The 20,579-nt window shown below is 41.6% G+C and overlaps 1 long non-coding RNA gene across 2 annotated transcripts in view; it reads right to left on the minus strand.

Moving 5' to 3' along the window:
• The window catches only part of LOC102953928, a 29,250-nt gene extending 20,455 nt beyond the window's left edge, over positions 1-8,795 (minus strand). Inside the window, exons 1-4 of one of the 2 annotated variants that reach the window (XR_006210769.1) lie at positions 7,996-8,795; positions 6,690-6,795; positions 2,976-3,029; positions 2,454-2,566 (exon numbers count right to left, since the gene is read on the minus strand). This is a non-coding gene — a long non-coding RNA (uncharacterized LOC102953928). Of the gene's footprint in view, positions 1-2,453; positions 2,567-2,975; positions 3,030-6,689; positions 6,796-7,542 lie in introns of both variants that reach the window. The other variant, XR_006210770.1, reaches the window with a different exon arrangement.
• Positions 8,796-20,579: the final 11,784 nt, after the last annotated feature.

Raw genomic sequence — 20,579 nt, forward strand, 5'->3', positions numbered from 1 at the left:
GGTCACAGTGATATTCTGACACAAAGATGAAAGTCCTTGACTATTCTTAAAAGGGAATTAAAGCTTTTTGTTTTGACTTTTGACTAAATACTCTTTAAAAAAATTTTTTTTAAATGTTTATTTTTGAGAGACAGATCATGAGTGGGGGCGGAGCAGAGAGAGAGGGAGACTCAGAATCACAAACAGGCTCCAGGCTCTGAGCTGTCACCACAGAGGCGGACGCAGGGCTCGAACCCACAAACCGCGAGATGGTGACCTGAGCCAAAGTCGGACGTTTAATGGACTGAGCCACCCAGGCTCCCCTAAATACTCTTTTTTTTTTTTCCTTTTTTAAAGTTTATATATTTATTTTGAGAGAGACAGCACGAATCAGGGAGGGGCCCAGAGAGAGAGAGGGAGAGAGAGTCCCAAACAAGCTCCATGTGGAGCCTGACAGGGGACTCAAACTGACAAAACCGTGAGATCATGACCTGAGTTGAAACCAAGAATCAGATGCTTAACTGACTGAGCCACCCAGGCACCTCTTGACTAAATATTCCTAAATGGCTAGTATGTAAATTTCAAAGTTCAAATAATTAAGTTGAGTACGATAAGTATGTTTGGGTTAACTTTAAATATGTTGAAAAGAAGGGCTGCCTGGGTAGCTCAGTAGTTTCAGTGTCCAACTTCGGTTCAGGTCATGATCTCATAGTCCATGAGTTCGAGCCCCACATAGGGCTTTGTGCTGACAGCTCAGAGCCTGGAACCTGCTTTAGATTCTGTTGTCTCTCTCTCTCTCTCTGCCCCTTCCCTGCTCGCACTCTCTCTCCCTCAAAAACAAATAAACATTAAATAAAAATAACTAACTAAATAAATATGTTTAAAAGAAGTTTGAATTACTTGGTCCAATTTTTCAAGTGCAAGTTTTTTTTTTTTAAATTTTTTTTTTTTAACGTTTATTTATTTTTGAGACAGAGAGAGACAGAGCATGAATGGGGGAGGGTCAGAGAGAGGGAGACACAGAATCTGAAACAGGCTCCGGGCTCTGAGCTGTCAGCACAGGGGCCCGATGCGGGGCTCGAACTCACAGACCGCGAGATCGTGACCTGAGCCGAAGTCGGCGCTCAACCGACTGAGCCACCCAGCCGCCCCTCAAGTGCAAGTTTGAATGGCAATTGGAACGCTGTCTCTTGCGCCACATGCAGATTCAACTCATTTCTGCTGAGCGCCTTCTTTATTTCTTGCAACCACACTGTGAGATCACTATTGTTAACCCTACTCCGCCACAGAACCGAAGCAAGGGAGGTTCGACGACAGAGAGCTGCGAGTGCCAGAGCCACAGCCAAAGGCAGGCCCTCTGACTAGCAAGTCTGGCCCTGATCCCACCATGAAACTATAGCTTTTTCTCAAACTACAATAATCCAACCCTCTCCCCAATTAAATTAGCATGCTGTTTATTCACAAGGAGAAGTGTCTGAGCAAATATTGAGTTAGGTCTAAATCCTCGTAGGGGCCAATCAAGAATGATCGTAAGAAAAGTAAATATCAGGTAAAACAGACTTCAAGGAAACGTGCATTTTGAGACACAAATGTGGGAAAGGAAAGTTCCAAGCCCTCTTTACCATCTTGGAAACTCTTCTCAAATCAAGAGCAAAAATAGACAGACGTATCCTCACAACTATTGATTGGCTTAAGGCCTCTTTCAGTTTACTTTTTGGTGTTCTGCCTCATTGCAAAATGATGCCAGGTGGATTGCAGATAACAAATAAGTGGGCTATAGGTAAAGAACAAAAGAAAGAAAGAATATTAACTGGAAACCAGAGGTGAATTAATACATGCAAATTCATGCCACTGTGAGGATGAAAGCAAAACATAAACACAAAACCAAAGAAGAGCAGCTGTGTTATAATAATTGTAACAACAACAATAATGGCAAACATGTGTGGTGGACTTATGATTTGCCAGACAACGGTGCTAAACACGTCTACACTGATTGTGTCTTTTAATTTTTACTGCAGCCTTATGAGGTAGGTAGGATTATTTTTGTTATTTTACAAACAAGGAAACTGAGGCTCAGAGAAATTAAGAGGGTCAAGGTCAACGAGCTGCTACATGAGGGATGCTGGATTTGAACCCAAGCTTTGTGGTTTCAAGACTCTGCTCTTGACCATCCCTCGCTGTACCCCCAGATACACATATTGTCGTTGCTAATGAAAAACCTATTGTTTTCTGGCATTGGGTGTAAGGGAAATGGCTCTTTGTGCCCTCACGAGTGGGCATGCTGGTTGGAAGGCTAGTGGCTTTCTCAACGTCCTCCATGATGCTAACAACGAAGGCTGACAGGCCGATGATTGTTTCTTGTTGGTCCCACAATGCAAGCCGGGGCCCAATGCCAGCATACAATTCACTAAACGTGAGTAAAAGTAAAAGGAGCTAAAACAATATGGTTCAAGTATTTAGTTTGGATGGCTTACCTTGACCTTGAGATATAATCTAAACTATCTAGGGAGACAGATGGACTTCATGTCCTTCAAGCAATCCTCCATGGAGCCTCCTTAGCTGTAAACATTCCTTGAGCACTGCTCTGCTGGAGGAAAAAGAAAAATCACAACCATAGAGAATGGAGACCATAAATCTGGAGTGAAACTAATCTCAGTTTTGCCTTCAGTGTTACTCAGCAGTCCTATTACATGTGCTTCTCCCATTTCCCTCAGCTGCTATTCCAAACCTTTACCACTCTTCAAAGCTTTCAATCTTCTCTTTGGGATGACCTTGTTTCTAAGTCAGGGACTGGCCGCCATCAAAAATGGCGTCCTTCATTTTCCCACCCATTCAGCCACAAGCCCCTCCACCTCTGCACCCATCCTTTCCCTGTCCCCATTGCTAGCAAAAGACAGTTTTCCTGTCAAAGGCAACTCTGTCCACTGGTGCTATGGGGTATTATTCCACCTTGCCTCCTTAGAAAACGTGCTTTATCAGCAAGGTCCTTTTCTTACCTCCGATGCTCCATTGGCTGTTCCCCTCAGTGTACAAATATGTTCATCCCTCTCCTTTAAAAAACAAACAAAACCTATTTAAATAGCTAATTTTTTTAGCACCCCTAAGTTTCTTTTTTTGACAGCCCTTCTCTGACAAAGCGCAAGCTGGATTTCCTCACTCCGACTCCACACTACACATTCACTGCTGGAACCATTCTAACCTGGCTCTAGGCACGTCAGTGCACTGAAGTTGCCCTGCTCACTTCCTGACGCATTGAAAATTCTCACCTTATATGACTTGTCCTGCCTGCTGACTATTCTCCCAGGCTTGCAATTCTGGTTTGCCTTTCACAATATCCTCCCCCCCCGCCCCCATCTCTCTCTCTCCTCCTTTACCTCTGCACTGGTTACTCCTTTCTGGTGCCTTGACTGGGTTCTATTTCTCTCCCCTCTCCTTAAACGCCAGGGTTTTCTTTCCCATTCACTTTTGGGGAAAATCTTGGGTCCCAAGGTTTTACATCTAAATCTCTATCCTGAGCCCATATCTCCAACTGTTTTCTAAACAGGTTCCACCTGGGTATCCCACAGGCACTGCAAACTCAGGATGTTCAGAATAGAACATCTCTGCTTTGGGGCCCATACCTATTTACTACACAAAAGTCTCTCTCCCTCCTAGATTCTTCATATGAGTGAATGTTAGACCCTTCCCTCAGTTTCCCAAGCCACCATTCTGGGATCCTTGGACCCCTTTCTCACATTCCAGGCAACGCATCCCTATGTATTCGACTCTCGCTTATCTGTCATGTCAGTAAATATCAGGTAAAACAGACTTCAAGGAAACGTGCATTTCGAGACGCATTTTGAGGCGGCTACCATGTTACTTGATCAGGTCCACTGACTCCCTTACCCACTGCAATATAATCCTCGACATTTCTCTCCAGGAACTTCCATTTCCACCAACCCTTCCCCCGCCCACGCTTTCATAGTAGCCCCAGAGTTCAAATACAAAAACTTGATTACGTTTCTGCCTCAATTTACGATCGATCATTAGCATCTCTGACTCATACCCTATAGTTGGAAATCTTTTGTCTGCCTGGAAAACACCTATTCATACTTCTCTTTCCTCGGAGAAGTTTTCCAGGACGGATTGAAATGTGTTATCCTAATGTCCCAGTCAACTTTGTGGATCATCCGATTTTGTAAATCTTATCAGATTGACTTGTTTGCAAGTCTGAGTCTCTGCTTGTTTAAATGCCCTGAGCGTAGGACCTTGCTTTCTCAACTTTGTATCCACAGCATGGGATATACTAGTAGGCACTCAGTAAGCATTAAGAGAGTGAAGGAATTTTCAGAAAGTCTAATTGCCATGAGTGGGAAAAAAATCTTGCCTGGGGAATCTCTTACCTGAACAAGAGACCAGTATTCAATTACTTCTTCATAATAACTCACTTTTCCTCTCGTGGGGAATATATATCCAGAAAATATTGGCTATTGAGTGATCCAAAACTGTTAAGGTTAACTAGCAAAGTAGAATGAAGGTAGGTCCTTGGTAGTTCCCAGGTGTTTTAAATGAGCATCTTGGACACAAATGGACAGACCCATTTATGAACTGGGTAACCCGAGGCAAATCTCCTAGCCTCCTTTTCTCATTCTTTGTGTCCTGTTTGACCCTGAGATTTGGATTCTGGGGAAAAACAATGCCTATACTAATCTGGCCCTTTAGGGTCTGGCAGCCTAATCCTTATGGAAACACAACTCTCCTAGCATTTGGCATCTCCATAAATACACAATTAACACATGCCTAGAGATTTATTGGCTGGTATCTTTATCTTTGCCACATTCTTTCAAATTGATTTAGTGGTGGAGAAAGCTAGGCCAAGAGCATGATTTATCCATTTGACCTTTGACCTGGCCTGGAGCCTCATTCAAATCTGTATTTTCGGGGTAGGCCTGTATTTTAATCATTAAGTTACTTTCCCCACTGTGTTTTGTGTCCTTTCTAACCCTTGAAACAAAATCAAATTTTGTATTTTGAATCAACAGAGCATTGAGAGAGTGAGTCATGGGACAAAAGGAGGCAAGTTCAGGAACAGGGGAAAAAGCAGATTGTCAGATTCAAAGCGAGAGCTGCATTGTGGCAACTGGGGCTTAGGGATCAAGACTAAAAAATTTTTTAATTTTTTCATTTAAAAAAGATGCTCACATTTCTGGCTAATTAGCGCTATAAAGAATCAACAAGGCTAAATAAGGTGGGCCTTTTCCCCCTGCTTTACAAGGTTGTTCTGAGAAGTCAATGTGGTGACATAGATGAAAGCAATTTGCCAATTATAAAGTTCTCCATTAATGTGTTCTATTACCGGAAGAGCCACTCTGTAGATAACTATCACCTTTAGGGTCACTAAGTCCCACAGTGGCTACTGGTCCACTGAGTTCCAGGGGAGCATTGGCCTTGATCAGTAAGGCAACATTTGCCCCCCACAGGAATACCAAGTATACCACCTGCAGAGTGCTGCTTTAAAGGCCAAGGATCTTTTTCTTATTTAAAAAAATGCAAAAGACTTTCAGTTTTCGAAACAATAAGTGGCACTGACATCTCTCAAGATTGAAAGCACTATTGTCTCATTTTTAAGCACCCCCTTATTATTAGGCAAGGATGTTGTTGGCAGGAATGAATAATTAGGTAACTCTTTGTGGGCACATTTTGTTCAGGTCCCAAGGGGAACGGTACAATTGTAACATCTCCTTGGATTATTTCACAAACATATGGCAAAGAAACCACCTGAGCCAGATGTACAAGCATATTATACCGGGTCTGTTTTAAGTTAAGACTGTGAAATACATCAGATGGTGAAGTTATTTTGGTCGTGAACATCCATCATGGAAATCTATAGAAGCATCTTCTCTTTATTGTCCATTTTACTTGGACTGAAAATAATCAAGAACAAAACAGCTTGGAAATCATCACCTGCAGCAGAAGATTCCAGGTGAAGTTCAGGACCTAATGAAGTGCATGGTCTGGATTTCCATGGGCCCCAGACACCTCCACATAGTTTATTAATGCCTAGTACCAATATTCACTGCCGGCAGGTCTGGAATCTCAACTAAACAATGATTATTTTCAATTCTCTTCTCCTCATCTTGTGTTTTCACTCCTCTGGAGATGCATATGGGTAATTTAATATGGAATTTTTTAATAATGAGGATATAGTCTGTCCTGATTCAGTAGGGAGTTTCTGTGTTTTTTTTAGCCTATTTTATTATTACAACATTGGCTGTTTATTTTACTAAAGACTCATCATCTGGTACTGGCCTCTTGGAATCATAGTAATCTAAGCAGAAGCGTCCGTCCCATTTGCTAGTGGGAACACCCAATTTCAGAATGACTGGGATCATTTTTAATCCGAGTTACTTAAATTTCAGAATCAGAAGATGGAGGTGCCATTGAACTCTCGAGCGTACGGTGTTGTGCTTGGTCTGATACGAAAATAAAGACTACACAGGTGCGGGCAACTGTATCTTCCCTTCAATACCTACATGCAGATTCCATTAGCATTAATGAGTGCCTCCGCATGTGTACTGAAGAGTTACAATGGAATCTATTACTTTATCCGGTGAAAAAGAAGAAAAAAGACTCGCACCGCATTCCTGAGCTTTTCCTGATACAGAGAAATACACAGTGTGGAGAGCCTGCAGACAATATGGTGGTGGTGGCATGAGGGAAAAGGTACTTACTTTTTATAGCCTGCATGGTGTAGAGCGGAGATTTTGGGGTTGAATTACTGTGGTTGGCGAATGCTGAAGCTGACAATAGGGGTCCACAGGGTCCTGGATATTCTGCCTTTGTGTTGCATCAAAATAAGGAAACCAAGTATTTATGAACTTTAATTCTGCTTTTCAATTTTTCCCCCTTTGAAATGGCAATTCTCTGCATGGTGATATGTATAGATGCGCAGTTCGGATGTGTTCCTAGCCAATGTGATGTTCCATAAACGTGGTGCACCTGTGTTTTCTTGGTCACCCTGCTGTCACTGGGGTGCCTTAAAGCGCTCTTTCCGAAATAAGTGAGTATGGGGAGGCGGGCAGGCGAGTGGGAGAAGGGGGAGCATCTTCCCCTCCCCTTTTTAAAAAATGTCTTCTCATTTGGAAAGCCTTGGAATGTAGATTTAATTTCAAGTTAAGACGTAAGGTTTATCCAGAGAAGTTGACAAATCCCCATCTGGGATTGCCGTGGCCTCATATGCCCTCATATTGTACCCATCTCACAGGGATGTAGCTGTATTTATAATACACACTTCTAATATTGCAGAACTGCTAAGGTCAGGGCATTCTGAGCCTTGCGGTATTAGGCAAACAACCACCCCAAACTGCACATCACACAGAGGCCCCCTTTGTAAAGCTGCTAACCCAACATCCCTCAGCGACCGGTGGGGACTCGATGTATTAATGACCTCTACCCGGCAAGCCCAATGCCCTGATCAGTCTGAGAAATGGACTCTGAGCATGGGGACAAACCACAACAAGTGGAATGAAATGACTGGCAATGAAGGCAGACGACAGAACAGGACTACAGATTCGGTGCCCTTACCTTCATTTCCCCCCTGAAGATTTAAACTTCTAACGGTAAAAGCAATAATGCTTTGACCTTAAAGGGCTGGGGCTGTGTTGCGACTGGTTGTTTCAAGAATCAATTCCTCAGCAGCTCTAGTATCACTGACTCTGGTGGAGGCGGCCACGGAGGCAGCAACCACAGAAACTGGAGTTCAGTCATATTGGCATCAGATTCTAGAAAGGGGAGGGCAGGGAGAGAGGGAGTCTATTGGCCTAAAAAGCTGAAACATCTGCTGGGGTTATTAACAGCTTTTTGGCTGAGTTCAGCAGCAGGGCACCTTGTGGTTGATAGATTCTTCTCTCAGCAATTCAAAACAATGCAGTTAAAGCAAATTTCTCATTTTCAGAGCCCAGCGTAATGAGGCATACAGTATTTTAAAAATAGTCACACTTAAAATGGTCAATGGCAACGAGTGCAATCAGTGGTTACCTTCGGTATTCCATCGAGTTGTTAACTTTGTCAGGATGGTTCTGTAGCATGGATTTTTCGAAAGACCACCGTAGCTCACGGTTAACTCGCTTTGTAGGAATTTACATTATTTATGAAGTTCATGAAGATTATCCAACGGTGTAAATATTGGCAAACTTGATCAAAACCACTTAGAGGCCTTGTGGCTCTCCCTTCCCAAAAGTGTACATTAAACCATTTTGAGGTCCAAAGGTCCAGCTCCGGGAAAGGTTCTGAGAGGCCTTATTTTGTACATGAAGCAAAACATCAAGTGTGATGACAGCCCGGGCTGGAAAGAGTATTGGTTGGAAGTCAGGCGGAAGGTTCTAGGCTTGTGTCAACTGGCTGGATGAGTCCTTGGGCGTCAATCTTGCCGCCTCGATTTCCTCCCGAGGAACATGGTGGGCCCTGTTCCCGGGTACATCTCCAGATGTTTCCATCCAGCTCTGCCCTATCCTGGGAGCTGTGGAGTTCAAATCCAATTTTTAAGTGTTCCTTTCGTGAAATCCGTGATTGAAACCAAGTTGAGACTGCTCACAAATGCCGTTTTGCATCAGCACATGACGGTATGCATGGTATTTGGGTGGGGGCATCAGACAAACTATAAAATTAAATAGCTCTGTCAGTCACTTCAAGTGAGTATACCATATGTTGTAACAGACGTGGGCAAATTACAGCCAGCCCCAGCTGGATCTCCTAGCCTGTTAGTTTATCTGGCCAGACGACAGCATCCAGCCCAAGGAAGGGTCACATATGACTTCATGTCCTACAGGTCCAGCACACAAACTTTGGCCGAAGGAAGGGGGTGATGAGGGAGAGGTAAAGCTGACCTGGTATGGACCGACATCTGTGATGTCACTGAAGCACCCCCTCCCCCGCCCCCACCCATTCATTGCTCATCAATGGCCCAAGTGCCCAGAGCATGGTACGAAAGGAAGGAGGGGTTTGCCAAGTCACTGTTTCCCCAGGTAAAATGATGATCTGACCATGACATCAAAGGAAGACAGCACTCCCCACTTCCTGGATTCTGATCCAGGACTTTCTAGGGGCAGAGATAGTATTTCGATCTATTCAACAATGATCCTGGTTGGTTCTAAGATACACCCTGGTAAGCAAGGGTCCCATGAGTGTGGGCGTGCTTCTAGTCTCCATAACCAAACAGTTTCTATCACTGAGGCCAAGGGTACACGTTCCAAGTCACATTGACTTGGCTTGTCCCTTTCCTTAGTTAATAGCCTCAGGTTTCCCTCAAACCTGCTGGGAGCACAAGTCAAGTCAATAAGAACAAATTGAAGCCTTTCTGTGCTTCCCAGAATCATCATATGGTGTGATCCTTTATTCCTGAATCAACTTAAAGGAAAACCTTCAGAATGGCCAGAGCCTTTTCATCCTGCAGATCGAGGACAAGAATATCCTCAAGTTCCTTGCAACAGAACCCATTTGGTTGGTACCAGGCTTGACTTTTAGATGGAACAGTGTATAAAAGATAACCTCACACCTTTGCAGGGATGTAAGATACTTGGGAGATCCTTCTGATGGCAGTTTGGGGTTGAAAACCCAACTGATGTCACATCTTGTCCCCCAGGAATACCAGCCTAAGTGCTGTTCTGAAATTTGCTGAAGCCACAGGAGGTCTGCCCATCGCTGAACGATCAACACTTGGATCCCTGTCTACAGGCGCCAAGCAGTTTGCTGAAAGCCTCAGTTTTGGTGGATAGCAATCTCAGGGCAGACCACCAGTCTCTCCCATAGCTCTGTGGCACAAGTGCCCTACTGTGTTTCTGTGTCATAGGAACACTGTCACCTTGTGCAACAATAAGGGAGTCACCAGTGGGTCTAATGTGGGGGAATGCTGGCTCAGGTAGTCTGAGTAAGGACAGCATATCTCTGAGAGCTTCCATGGAAAGTCGTCCCCATGCTTTTCTTCTCCAAAGAGACAGATGAGATGGGGAAGGAAGATCCAGCCTTTGTTGGAAAGACAGTGACCAAGGTTTCTGGGTAAATGGGATGTCCAGCTCCCGAATCCAGTGCTACTGAACTTGGGGCCGCAGACTCTCTGAAGGCCCATGTAATACATGCTACTTATTCAGTAGTTACCTACTGAAGCTTGGGGACTCAGCCTGGAGACCTCAGCCTGGCGACACCCGCCTCATAGGCTGCTGAATGGGTAGTCACATTCAGTAAAGTCACAGTATGGCCTTAAGATGACCTTCCACAGACTCTGAAAAAGAACCCTAAAATAAGGCTAATCAGAAATAAATATCAATGTATTACTCCCATTCCTAAAATATCAACAAATCTATGTCACAAACAAGTACAGACATGCCCTCCCATCCCATGTCACCCAGAGCATGGATGTTGATTTGCTGGAAGTGTGTGTGTGTGTGTGTGTGTGTGAGAGTGAGAGAGAGAGAGAGAGAGAGAGAGAGAGAGAGAGAGTTTTAAACACATCACCTGTCAAGTCAGGGCATGCATGAGACCCAACAGCAAATAATATTTTTTGTATTACTGAATAAAAAGTGATAGTATCCTACTTGAACTTTGCCATACTTAAACATAATTCAACTCAGAAGAGCATGTGTAGTATTTAGTAAAATTAAGTAGAAAATAGGCAAGCCATGGACCATGACTATTTGGGCCAATAAGCTGGTAGTTAATTTTGAGTAAACCCAACCTGTATATAATAATCTGTCTTCTTCCAAAGTATGACTAAGCATTGTTATCATTTAGTGTTAAATATTAGACCATCATACTTTTTCAGAGTGAAGGTTTTATAATAAATGAATGACAACCTAGCATAGTATCTTAACAATTGCCTAACAATTGTTCTTCTATAATCCGAAATAAATCTTGGAATGACTTGTTACTTCTATGAAGGATTTTTCTTAAGGGCTGCTACATACACGAAAGATGGAGGAGATAATGCAATCTTGATATTGCCACAGCAAAGTAACTATATTCTAATAGCAATCCAAAGGATGATAGGGGTCATCTGGTCTAATCTCATTGTTAAATGGGGAGACAGGCTTAGAAAGGGTAAGCTGCTTGTTCAAAGCTACAACAGTAGAAATTTCTTTCAGACATATTCCATTTCTCAACATAGTTTTAATCACAAAACCAGACTCCCTTACAAGATATGTTATCAAAGATAGAGTAAATAATCTAAGATGGGATTCTAATCATAGTATCTGTCTGTTTGTCTCTTTCTTTTTCATATATTCCCCCAAATACCATTCCTTTAGAGAGGGATGTCTACTCTCTGATCCAAAAGGAATAGGAAATTTTGTTCCTAAAATTCTTCAGTGGAAAGTCTGTATTGATAGCTAGCACTAATATTATCAATTCATCAATGAATAAATAGCTATTTTGATGTACTGAAATACATAAGAATATAAAGTAGCACCAACTGTAAGTGAGATGCTCTGGGGAAGGAATACCGACATTTTTGGGTACTCTTTATGTTCCAGAACCCTGCTAAGAGCTTTTCAAATTATGTGATTTATTTTAATTAGAATCCTCCTCTAAGGTAGGTACTTTTTTTACAGATAAAGACACTGGGACCCAGAGAAGGGAAAATTGCTTAATGTTACTCCATTATTATGTGGCAGATGTTTCAATCTCAGGCCACCTGTCTTGAACTCTTTGTTTACCTATATGTACAACACATATGTAGAAAGATATATGTTCAAAGGAGCATGCATAGTAAGTGATGGGCATTATAGATCATGACTGGAAGGAGAATTCAGAGGAGAAACTATTGGGTATTCCTGGAATGAATCAGTGATGAATTCTGCCAGATTAGAGTGCTTGGCTACCATGTTTCCTTGAGAAAGTGGATGAGCCAAGTCTCAAGGAAAGGGTAGGTTTTGATAGGCAAATATGATAGGGAAAAACAATTTTACTTTGGGGAAATAAATTCCAGCAGAGAAAGCACAGTAAAGAGACATGAGTAGATCACCTTGGCTAGAAAGGAAGATTCCCTTTGGGAAGCCATGACACAAGACTAGAAAGGAAGCTTAGGTTTGGACTCTAAAGAATTCAGAGTCAGGGTAAAGGGTTTGGATGTAATACTTTGGATGAGAGCAGACTATAGAAAGTTAGTTGGAGCTCACTCAGGGAACCAGAGAAAGGAGAGTATCTCAGATTTTACTATGGCAGCACAGGTACGAGGCGGTGTTGGTAGTGATGCAATGAAAACAGACTTAAAGGAATTTACAGGGTAAAATAAGCACTAGTCCAAGGAGATGTGGGGACTGAATGCAAATCAATCCAGATATTATTCCCTGGCGGGACCTGGTATAATAAAGGTTGTCAAATCGTTTGCTTCATCTGTTGACTATTCAATTGTTGAATGCCTACTAGGTACTTGATGCTATTCTGTTCCCTGCAGATACAGCAAGTAAGCCAGACAGCCCCATTCTGTGCTGCTAGGGAACTTACATTCTAGTGGATGCTCTGGGGGCTATGGCTTGTGGTGGGGAGGGACTCATGAGTGAGGACTGTTTTTATTAGAAGATAGTGAGTTGGAGGTGAGATTACGGCAGCCCATGTTAAAGCGTAGAGCAACGATAAAGAATAATGTCATCGTAGGGAGACGAGGGTTAGAAGGAAGAAATTAGAAAGCCCAGTGGAAGTAATCAGGTACCAAATCACTTCCAAATCACAAACCACTGCCTTTACATTCCCCATGTACGCACCCCCTCAGTCTGCTTTTATCATTCGATTTATCCCATGCCCTGAACCCACATTTCTTTAGTGTTCTTTTGGTATCGCTAAATTTTTACCTATCAGGGAAACAAGATTTGAATAATTCTATTCGTTTGCTGCACAGGAAGATATCTGACTATGTCTGATTGCTTCAGGAGTGCTATGAAATATTTTTATTCCATGAAATTCTTTAGGGCAGTGCTTCTCAAAATTTAATGTGCACACAAATCACCTGAGGATCATGTTAAAATGCAGCTTCTGATTTTGTGTACCTGGGATGAAGCCTGCAATTCTGCATTTCTAAGCACCCAGGTGCTGCTACTCATGGTCCCTCAGAGCTAACTTTCAAGCCTTGGCATCATGATGTTATTATATCTCACATTGCCGTCTGTCAATGATGATACTGAAATCAACTGTTTTTATCTTGTAGGTATAAACATATTAAAGATGTTTAAGCATCTTCTGCAGGGAAGAAAAGGCATGTAAAATTTTTGTTAGGTAGCCAAGAGTACGGATCAATGGCCAAAGAAAAGGGCATCTTGTGGGAAGACTTCCAGATTGGGTGGTCCAAAGAAGTTTCATAGAAAAGGAGGATTTTGAGTTGGTAAGGATTACAGTAGGCAAAGAAGAAGAGAATACAAAAATCAGGGTTAGAAAATAACGTCAGTGCCAGATTATTTAGATTATTGTGGATTTGTAACACACTCTGACATCTTAATGCAAAGCCCCTCTCATTACTGTAATCTCTCAGATTTTTGTTTGTGTTTGTTGTTTTGATTTCATGTGAGCCTCCGATTGTTAAGTTTCAAGAAAAAATATATTGAGATTGATTGGATTTCATTAAGTTTAAGGATTTTGGGGGGAGTCGATGACACTTCTTTAATGTTGTCTTCTTGTTGCTGTTTGTCCATTTATTACAGTCATTATGCTCCTGAAAAATTTTTAAAGTCTTCTGGGAATATTTTTTTCCTTGGGGCAGTTCTTAACTAAAGAGCATTCTTCCCCAAGTAAGAGTTACTAAAATATCATTAACAAGAGTAAGCAAAAAATACATATAATACCTAAGAAAAAAATCTATCTCTTCATCAACTTGTACCCCAAAGCATCATAACTACTATAGTTGATTTCTCCATTATATTTGCTAATTAGTTACTGCTGATGCATAGAAAGAGCTCCTGAAGTTTGAATATATCCCATGCACATTCTTTTCACATATAATAAGCTCACTGAAACTTGTTATTATCAAATGATTCTTTTGAGTTTTTCACGTAAATAATATCATCTCAGGATCATGATAATAATTTTCTCATTTTTACTCCATTTATTGTCCTACCTTACTTATTGCATTGGCCAGAACTTCAAAAAAGGCTTAATCATAATGTTTAATGGGAATACCTTTGTTTTGCCTTCTGTGATTTTGTGCCCAGATCAATATTATTGAATCATTATTTTATTTTATTTATCTTCTCTATCAAAATGAATTTGATATTTGTGCTTATTTTTGATTAAAAATAATAATCCCAGATTACCATTAGTCCCTAATCACTCAACCTTTCAAGTCTCAAGTTCTTCTAGCTTTGCTCTCTCTCTTGAATTGTTCAAGACAAACATATGGGTGGCACTTTATTTTGAGTCCTTAGATTTCTGAGATTTCTGAAAACGGTTTAGGTTAAAATTATTGGTTACAATTTCTTCCTATAAAAATCTTTAGACAGTTGCTCCATTGATTCTCCCCTTTACAGAAGTCTGAGGTTAAGGCTGAGTTTGTTCTTGTGTAGGATAATGGTTTTCCTCCCTTACTGAATGTCAGAGAGATTCAGTGCTAGTTCTCTCTGGTCTCAAACCAAAACATGTCCAGAAAGGGACACGTTAGCTCAGCTGTGGTTAGATCCTCAGGACTTGGGCATTTCTGTGGAGCTGGGGGTGGTGATACATTGCCTTATCCAGACAGCTCCTGCTTTCCCAATGCATGGTTGAATGGAGGCATGTTTATAGAATCAGATGGGGAGCTAAAAGTCTGCCTGGTGGTGGGCAAGATAAAGGGAAAAGACACAATCTGAACTGTGCCTTGAGATAGGATGAGTTTGCCAGGCCATGCAATGGTAGATGGGAACAATTCAGTCAAAGAACCAGCACCCATTCACAGCACAGAGATAGGAAAGGAAGCAATTTCACATAGGAAAACCACAGAGTGCGTGGAGGTAATAGCTGGAGCTGAGGCTGGCAGGTAGGATGGGGCCAGTTGGAGAAACAGCCAAAGAAAAATGGATGTTATTCTGAAGGCAATCACCATTCAAACCAATGAGGAATCATCCCAGGTAAAAAAGTGAAAAAGCATCAACTGACTTGTTTTTGGACTTACCACGCTGGTGGCCAGCGTGGAATTTGAGGGTGGGCCACTTGGGAGCCCAGAAGAGAGATGAAGATCTGGCATTGGACAATGGAAATGGATCAGGGACAGATGGAAAACATGTTTTAGGGTTTGAACCAACAAGAGATGCAAGGGAGGTAGAGGCAGAGAGAGACAGGGGAGCCAAGATGACTGCTGTTTTCCCAGAGTGAAGAGAAGCCATCCAGGATGGAGCTGTCAACAGGGGTCTAGAGGTTGGGAGAGAGCTCTGGGCTGGTGAAATAGAACGGGGTGTGCATCACTGGGAGACAGTGTGGTTACTCAGAGAGGGACAGCGAAAGGTGAAGCAAGAGCTGAAAGTTGAGGCTAAACACCACGAAGAGATTGGACCGGTCAAGCACTGAACATGCTGTAAGATTTGCAAGTGGAGAAGTGAGTAGCCACTGCTTGAGGAGTCCCTGCTGATTTTGAGAGAAGCCAGGTAACTGATTTTGAGAGAAATTAGGAAGGAGGCCTTGTGATCTCCTAGAAACTGGAAGTAAAGGGAAAAGAGAAGTACGCAGGTAGTTGATGTGGAGGCTAAGAGTTTTGCTTACTTGATGGGACTGAGGAATCAAGTCCCCAAATGGATGTTGAGGCTAAGAGTTTTGCTTACCTGGTGGGACTGAGGATTCAAGTCCCCAAATTAAGTTTGGCTTATCCTGGGTCTCCGAGTTATTTTTGGTTTCAGTTCCTTGACTGAACCGCAGGACCTGCCTACATTTCCGCTCATTTATCTTTTCTTCCTTTATCTTCCAAATATTTGTTTTTTTTTTTCTCCAGAAGACTGTTCAATTGTATTTTAACACCTTCCATCGTAATGATCCTGTTGGATAGAGAAAACTATCATTTCAGTGAAATCAGCAACCTAGAATTAGAAGGCATCTTGGATCACTTTGTCTAATGTACTCTCCTGAAATTATAATCCCCCTTTAGCATCCTTAACATATTTCTAGTGATAGTAAATTGCTACTTCAGAAAGAAGCCAATTACTTTGGTTGGACATACCATACTTAACAGCATGTCTGTGTTAGTTCAGCTGGGATGTGTTCAGCTGCGAGTATCAGGTGACTCCAAAATTGTTCAAACAAAGATGAAAATATAGTATTTCATCTGATAAGAAGGGCTGAAGTAGGTAAGTTTCATAGTTTGTGAAGTTAGTGTTTCAACACAATGTCAAAGACCCAGGGTTTCTCAATCTTTTCACTACACTATCCTCAGTGTATCAGCTTTAGTGCCCCTCATTGTCACAAGATGGCTGCCATTATTCCAGGCATCACACACGATCATCAGACACCCAGCAGAAGAAAGAAGCCATATTCTGTTTGATTCTTTTTTGTTAGTGAGGAGACCTTGTCCAAAAGCCCTCAGAAGACTCCCACCTTACTACTGCATAGTGGCAATGAGTGTGGATAATAAGCTGTACACCCTGGGTCTGTAATCTAGCTCTACTCCACACACTTCCTAGGACAAGTATTTTTAGTGTCTCTAGCTCTGAATTTCCTCAGCTGCAAAACTTAGATAGTCATACAACCTACCTCATAAGGTTGGTGTAAGGATTAGTATTAATATACATAAAGTAGTGGGAAAAGTGCCTGGCATATAGTAAGTGTTCAGTAAGTGTCCATTATCATGCATTCAACCAACTTAATTGGGCTACATGTCCATCCCTTAATCAGCTACTGGCAAAAGGAAGGAGGTTACCATGATTGGCTTTGAAACTCAGAATTTATCCTCAAAATGGGGGCTAACAATGTGGATCTCTATATGGATATATGAATAAAACCTGGACTCTGTTAACAGGGAAGGGAGAATGGGTAGATGGCTCTTGGGGAGGCCACCAGTACTGTTGACCATACAATGCACAACTTGCCAATGACTTTCATCCTATTCATTATCAATTTGCCAACCGTGGTGATGTTGAGAGAAGAAAGTGGAGGCAAAGAATATTTTGCTTAACATATACAGTTGACACTCAGACAAAGGTAGAGGTCAGGGGCACTGACACGGTCAGTCAAAAATCCATGTGGAGGGTCACCTGGATGACTCAGTCGGTTAAACGACTGACTCTTGATTTTGGCTCAGGTCATGATTTCACAGGTGGTGAGATCGAGCCCCACATCGGGCTCTGTGGTGACAGAATGGACCCAGCGTGGGATTTCTCTCTCTCCATCTCTCTCTACTTACCTGTTCACCCTCCTCTTTCTCTCTTTCTCAAAATAAATAAACATTTAAAAAATAATCCATGTGTAACTTTTTGACCTCTCCCCCCAAAAAGTTAATTACTAATAGCCTGCTATTTTCTGGAAGCCTTAATGATAACATACACCACCAATTAATACATATTTTTTTGTGTTATATATATTATATACTGTATTTGTACAATAAAGCAAGGTAGATAAAAGAGAATGTTATTAAGAAAATCATAAGGAAGAGAAAATACGTTTATGGTACTGTATTTATCAAAAGAAAATCTGTGTATCAGTGGTGCCCCCAGAGTTCAAACTCAAGTTGTTTAAGAGTCCATGGTACTGGCGATATATTGCTAATATACATATTCTAAGTAAATTCATGCTTGAATCCTACAAAGTGAAACCTGAAAATATTTTTTAAATACCTAACAATTAGTTGCAGTATAATCTGAAACATCAGAGTAAAAGAACTTCTTTTTATACATTGATTTGCAAAGGTTTTTCTGCCTACTTTTCTCCCTTGATTTACACAACAATCAGGTGATGTATGAAGGGATATTATTATTACCATTTGCAGATGATACGGATGCTCTTAGATCTCTAGAAGTAACTTCAGATACAGAGTTCAGAAGTAGCAGATTTCAAACTCCAATTCAGTTCACCCATTTCTTGGTTAGAAGTTTTTCTTCTCAATCACAGTGGCTTGCCTGTAAAATAAAGACATTCTGAAATGTTTTCTTCAGCCATCATTAGCAGAGGCTCGCTCCAATCTTACAGTCAAGAATCAAATACAATGTGCCAAGAATATGGCAGAATATGTGAGCACATATCCAGCCATGACATTCTTAGCATCATTCATTTCCAGAGAAGTGAACGCACACACATTTATGTGTTACTATTCTATGGAAGGGTTATCTGGAGGCTTTTATTATTATAAACGTTCTTTCTTCAAATGCCCAGTGTTAATTGCTAATTCCTAATTTTCTTTTTTTCCAAACCAAAATTGGCAATGGGCCATTTGGAAATGTGATTGCAGAGAATATGAAGTATGAGAAACCTCTTCCCAAAAAGAAGTGTTCACTTAGAAAAAAGTTTCATTCCAGAAAGGCAGAATTTGGATAAATCTCCGTTAAAAACTGTGTAAAATTGCCAGTTGCTTACATCGATTACTGTTGTAATCAATGGAATGGGATAGTTAGTGATCTTTAAAAAACTTTAATTGCCATATTTTAATAGAAAGTTTTTGACATATTTTATAAGAGCGCTATAATCATTGTTATTTACATCATGCTATACTCAACATTTCTTTTTTTTTTTTAATTTTTTAACGTTTATTTATTATCGAGAGACAGAGAGACACAGAGCGTGAGCAGGGGAGGGGTAGAGACAGGGGGAGACATAGAATCTGAGGTAGGCTCCAGGTGCTGAGCTGTCAGCACAGAGCCCGACGCGGGGCTCAAACTCACAAATTGCGAGATCGTGACCTGAGCCGAAGTCGGTCGCTTAACCGACTGAGCCACCCAGGCGCCCCTCAACATTTCTGTCAGAGACTCCAGCCGGGGACCCTGCCCTCTGCACCCCACTTCCATGGCGTGGCAGTCGAGAGACCTCCGTGTGATTTCTTGATGTGTCTAGAACTTACTCTTATGCTTTTCTTTGCACCTGCATGCCAAGATCCTGGAAGGAGACTGAGGATCTGCTCTGAATGAAACAAATAGGAGGCCCCAATCTCTTCACTGGCTTTTAAAACAGACAAGCCAACCAACCACTCGCTCTAAACATTTTAGGAGTTAAACAGCCCTGGGAGGGAAATGGAGGTTCATGGGGTAGGGCTCCAGTGAGAATCATTTAGGCTCTCCCCCTCATTTCAATTCCTATCTGGAATCAATGGAATATTACTCCTCCTCTCTCAGCTACACCAGACCTCCTCCCCGCAAGGTCCCATGTTCTCCATTGTCAGGATATTTTCTCTTGCTCTTCTCTTTCCAGGAGGTTAAATCTGGCATCTACTGGTTGTATCAAACAGTATTTTCCCACTTCTTTGCATTTCTAATTCACCTTGTCTAGTGTCTGAACCACAGTATGTATAAACGAAAGATATTGTTAAGAGGTTACTTGTCCTGACTTTTCTCCCATTCTTTTCCCAGGTGAAATCATAATTTGGACCAGAGGTCGGCAAACTAAGGCGAGATGGCCAAATCCGGCCACACCTGTTTGTTACTATTTTTTGTCTAAGGTTGGTTTCACACATGCACTCCACAACAGCGGAGGTGCGCAGTTGTGACAGAAGACCATGTGGTCCACTGGGCTGGAGAGATTAACAGACCATCCTCTCACTGAGAAACTTTGCCCTGATTTAGGCAACATTCTTGAAAATACTTCACCTGTACCCAGGGCTTTACTGTTCACGACATTTTTACTTATTTATCTTGATCTTCTTGTACCTCGGAAATGCCTATTCTCTCATTTTACAGATGGGAAAATTAGAGAAAGACAAATACCATATGATTTCACTAACATGTTTTTGTTTGTAAAAAATAAAACAAATGAGCAAACAAGCAAAACCAGAAACAGAATCATAAATACAGAGAACAAACTGGTGGGTGCCAGAGGAGAGGGGGTTGGGACAATGGGCAAAAATCGGTGAAGCGTGTTAAGAGGTACAAACTTCCAGTTACGAAATAAATAAGTCACGGGGATGACAAACACAGCATAGAGAACAGTCATTAATATTGTAATAATATACGGTGAGTCCACTTATTGTGGCGAGCACAGTATAATGTACAGAATGGTCAACACTATGCTGTACGCTTGAATTTAACAGAACATTGCAGGTCAACTATGCATCTATTAAAAAGTAAAATAAAACAAAATTAATAAAAATAAAACCCAAAGTGTTCAGGGACAGAGTTAAAGATGGGATGCAGTCAAGTTGGAAATAACGCAAGTATACCGATAGGCAGTTTCTCTCCTAATCTCTTAATTTAGACACTTAAAGTCCAATGGGAATTTCCTGTTAAAAAAAAAAAAAAGAAAACAAGAAAATAAAATTAGAAGGTGACTAACCCAAGATCACAGAGGTGGCACCTGGCAACTTTGGGATTAGCACAAAGTGATCGATTGGCGCACTAGAGATGACGACATTTGGAAAGGAGAGGGGAACTAATCGGCCATCCAGAGACCTACTTATCCTCCCTCTTCCGTGGTTGAAGAGGGGCCATTTTTGTTTGGTCCTATTCCATCTACTGTGAATGCTTCAGGTGAATTTGCCTGCTCAG

Source organism: Panthera tigris, chromosome D4 (genome assembly GCF_018350195.1).
Source record: "Panthera tigris isolate Pti1 chromosome D4, P.tigris_Pti1_mat1.1, whole genome shotgun sequence".
Lineage (NCBI taxonomy): Eukaryota > Metazoa > Chordata > Mammalia > Carnivora > Felidae > Panthera > Panthera tigris.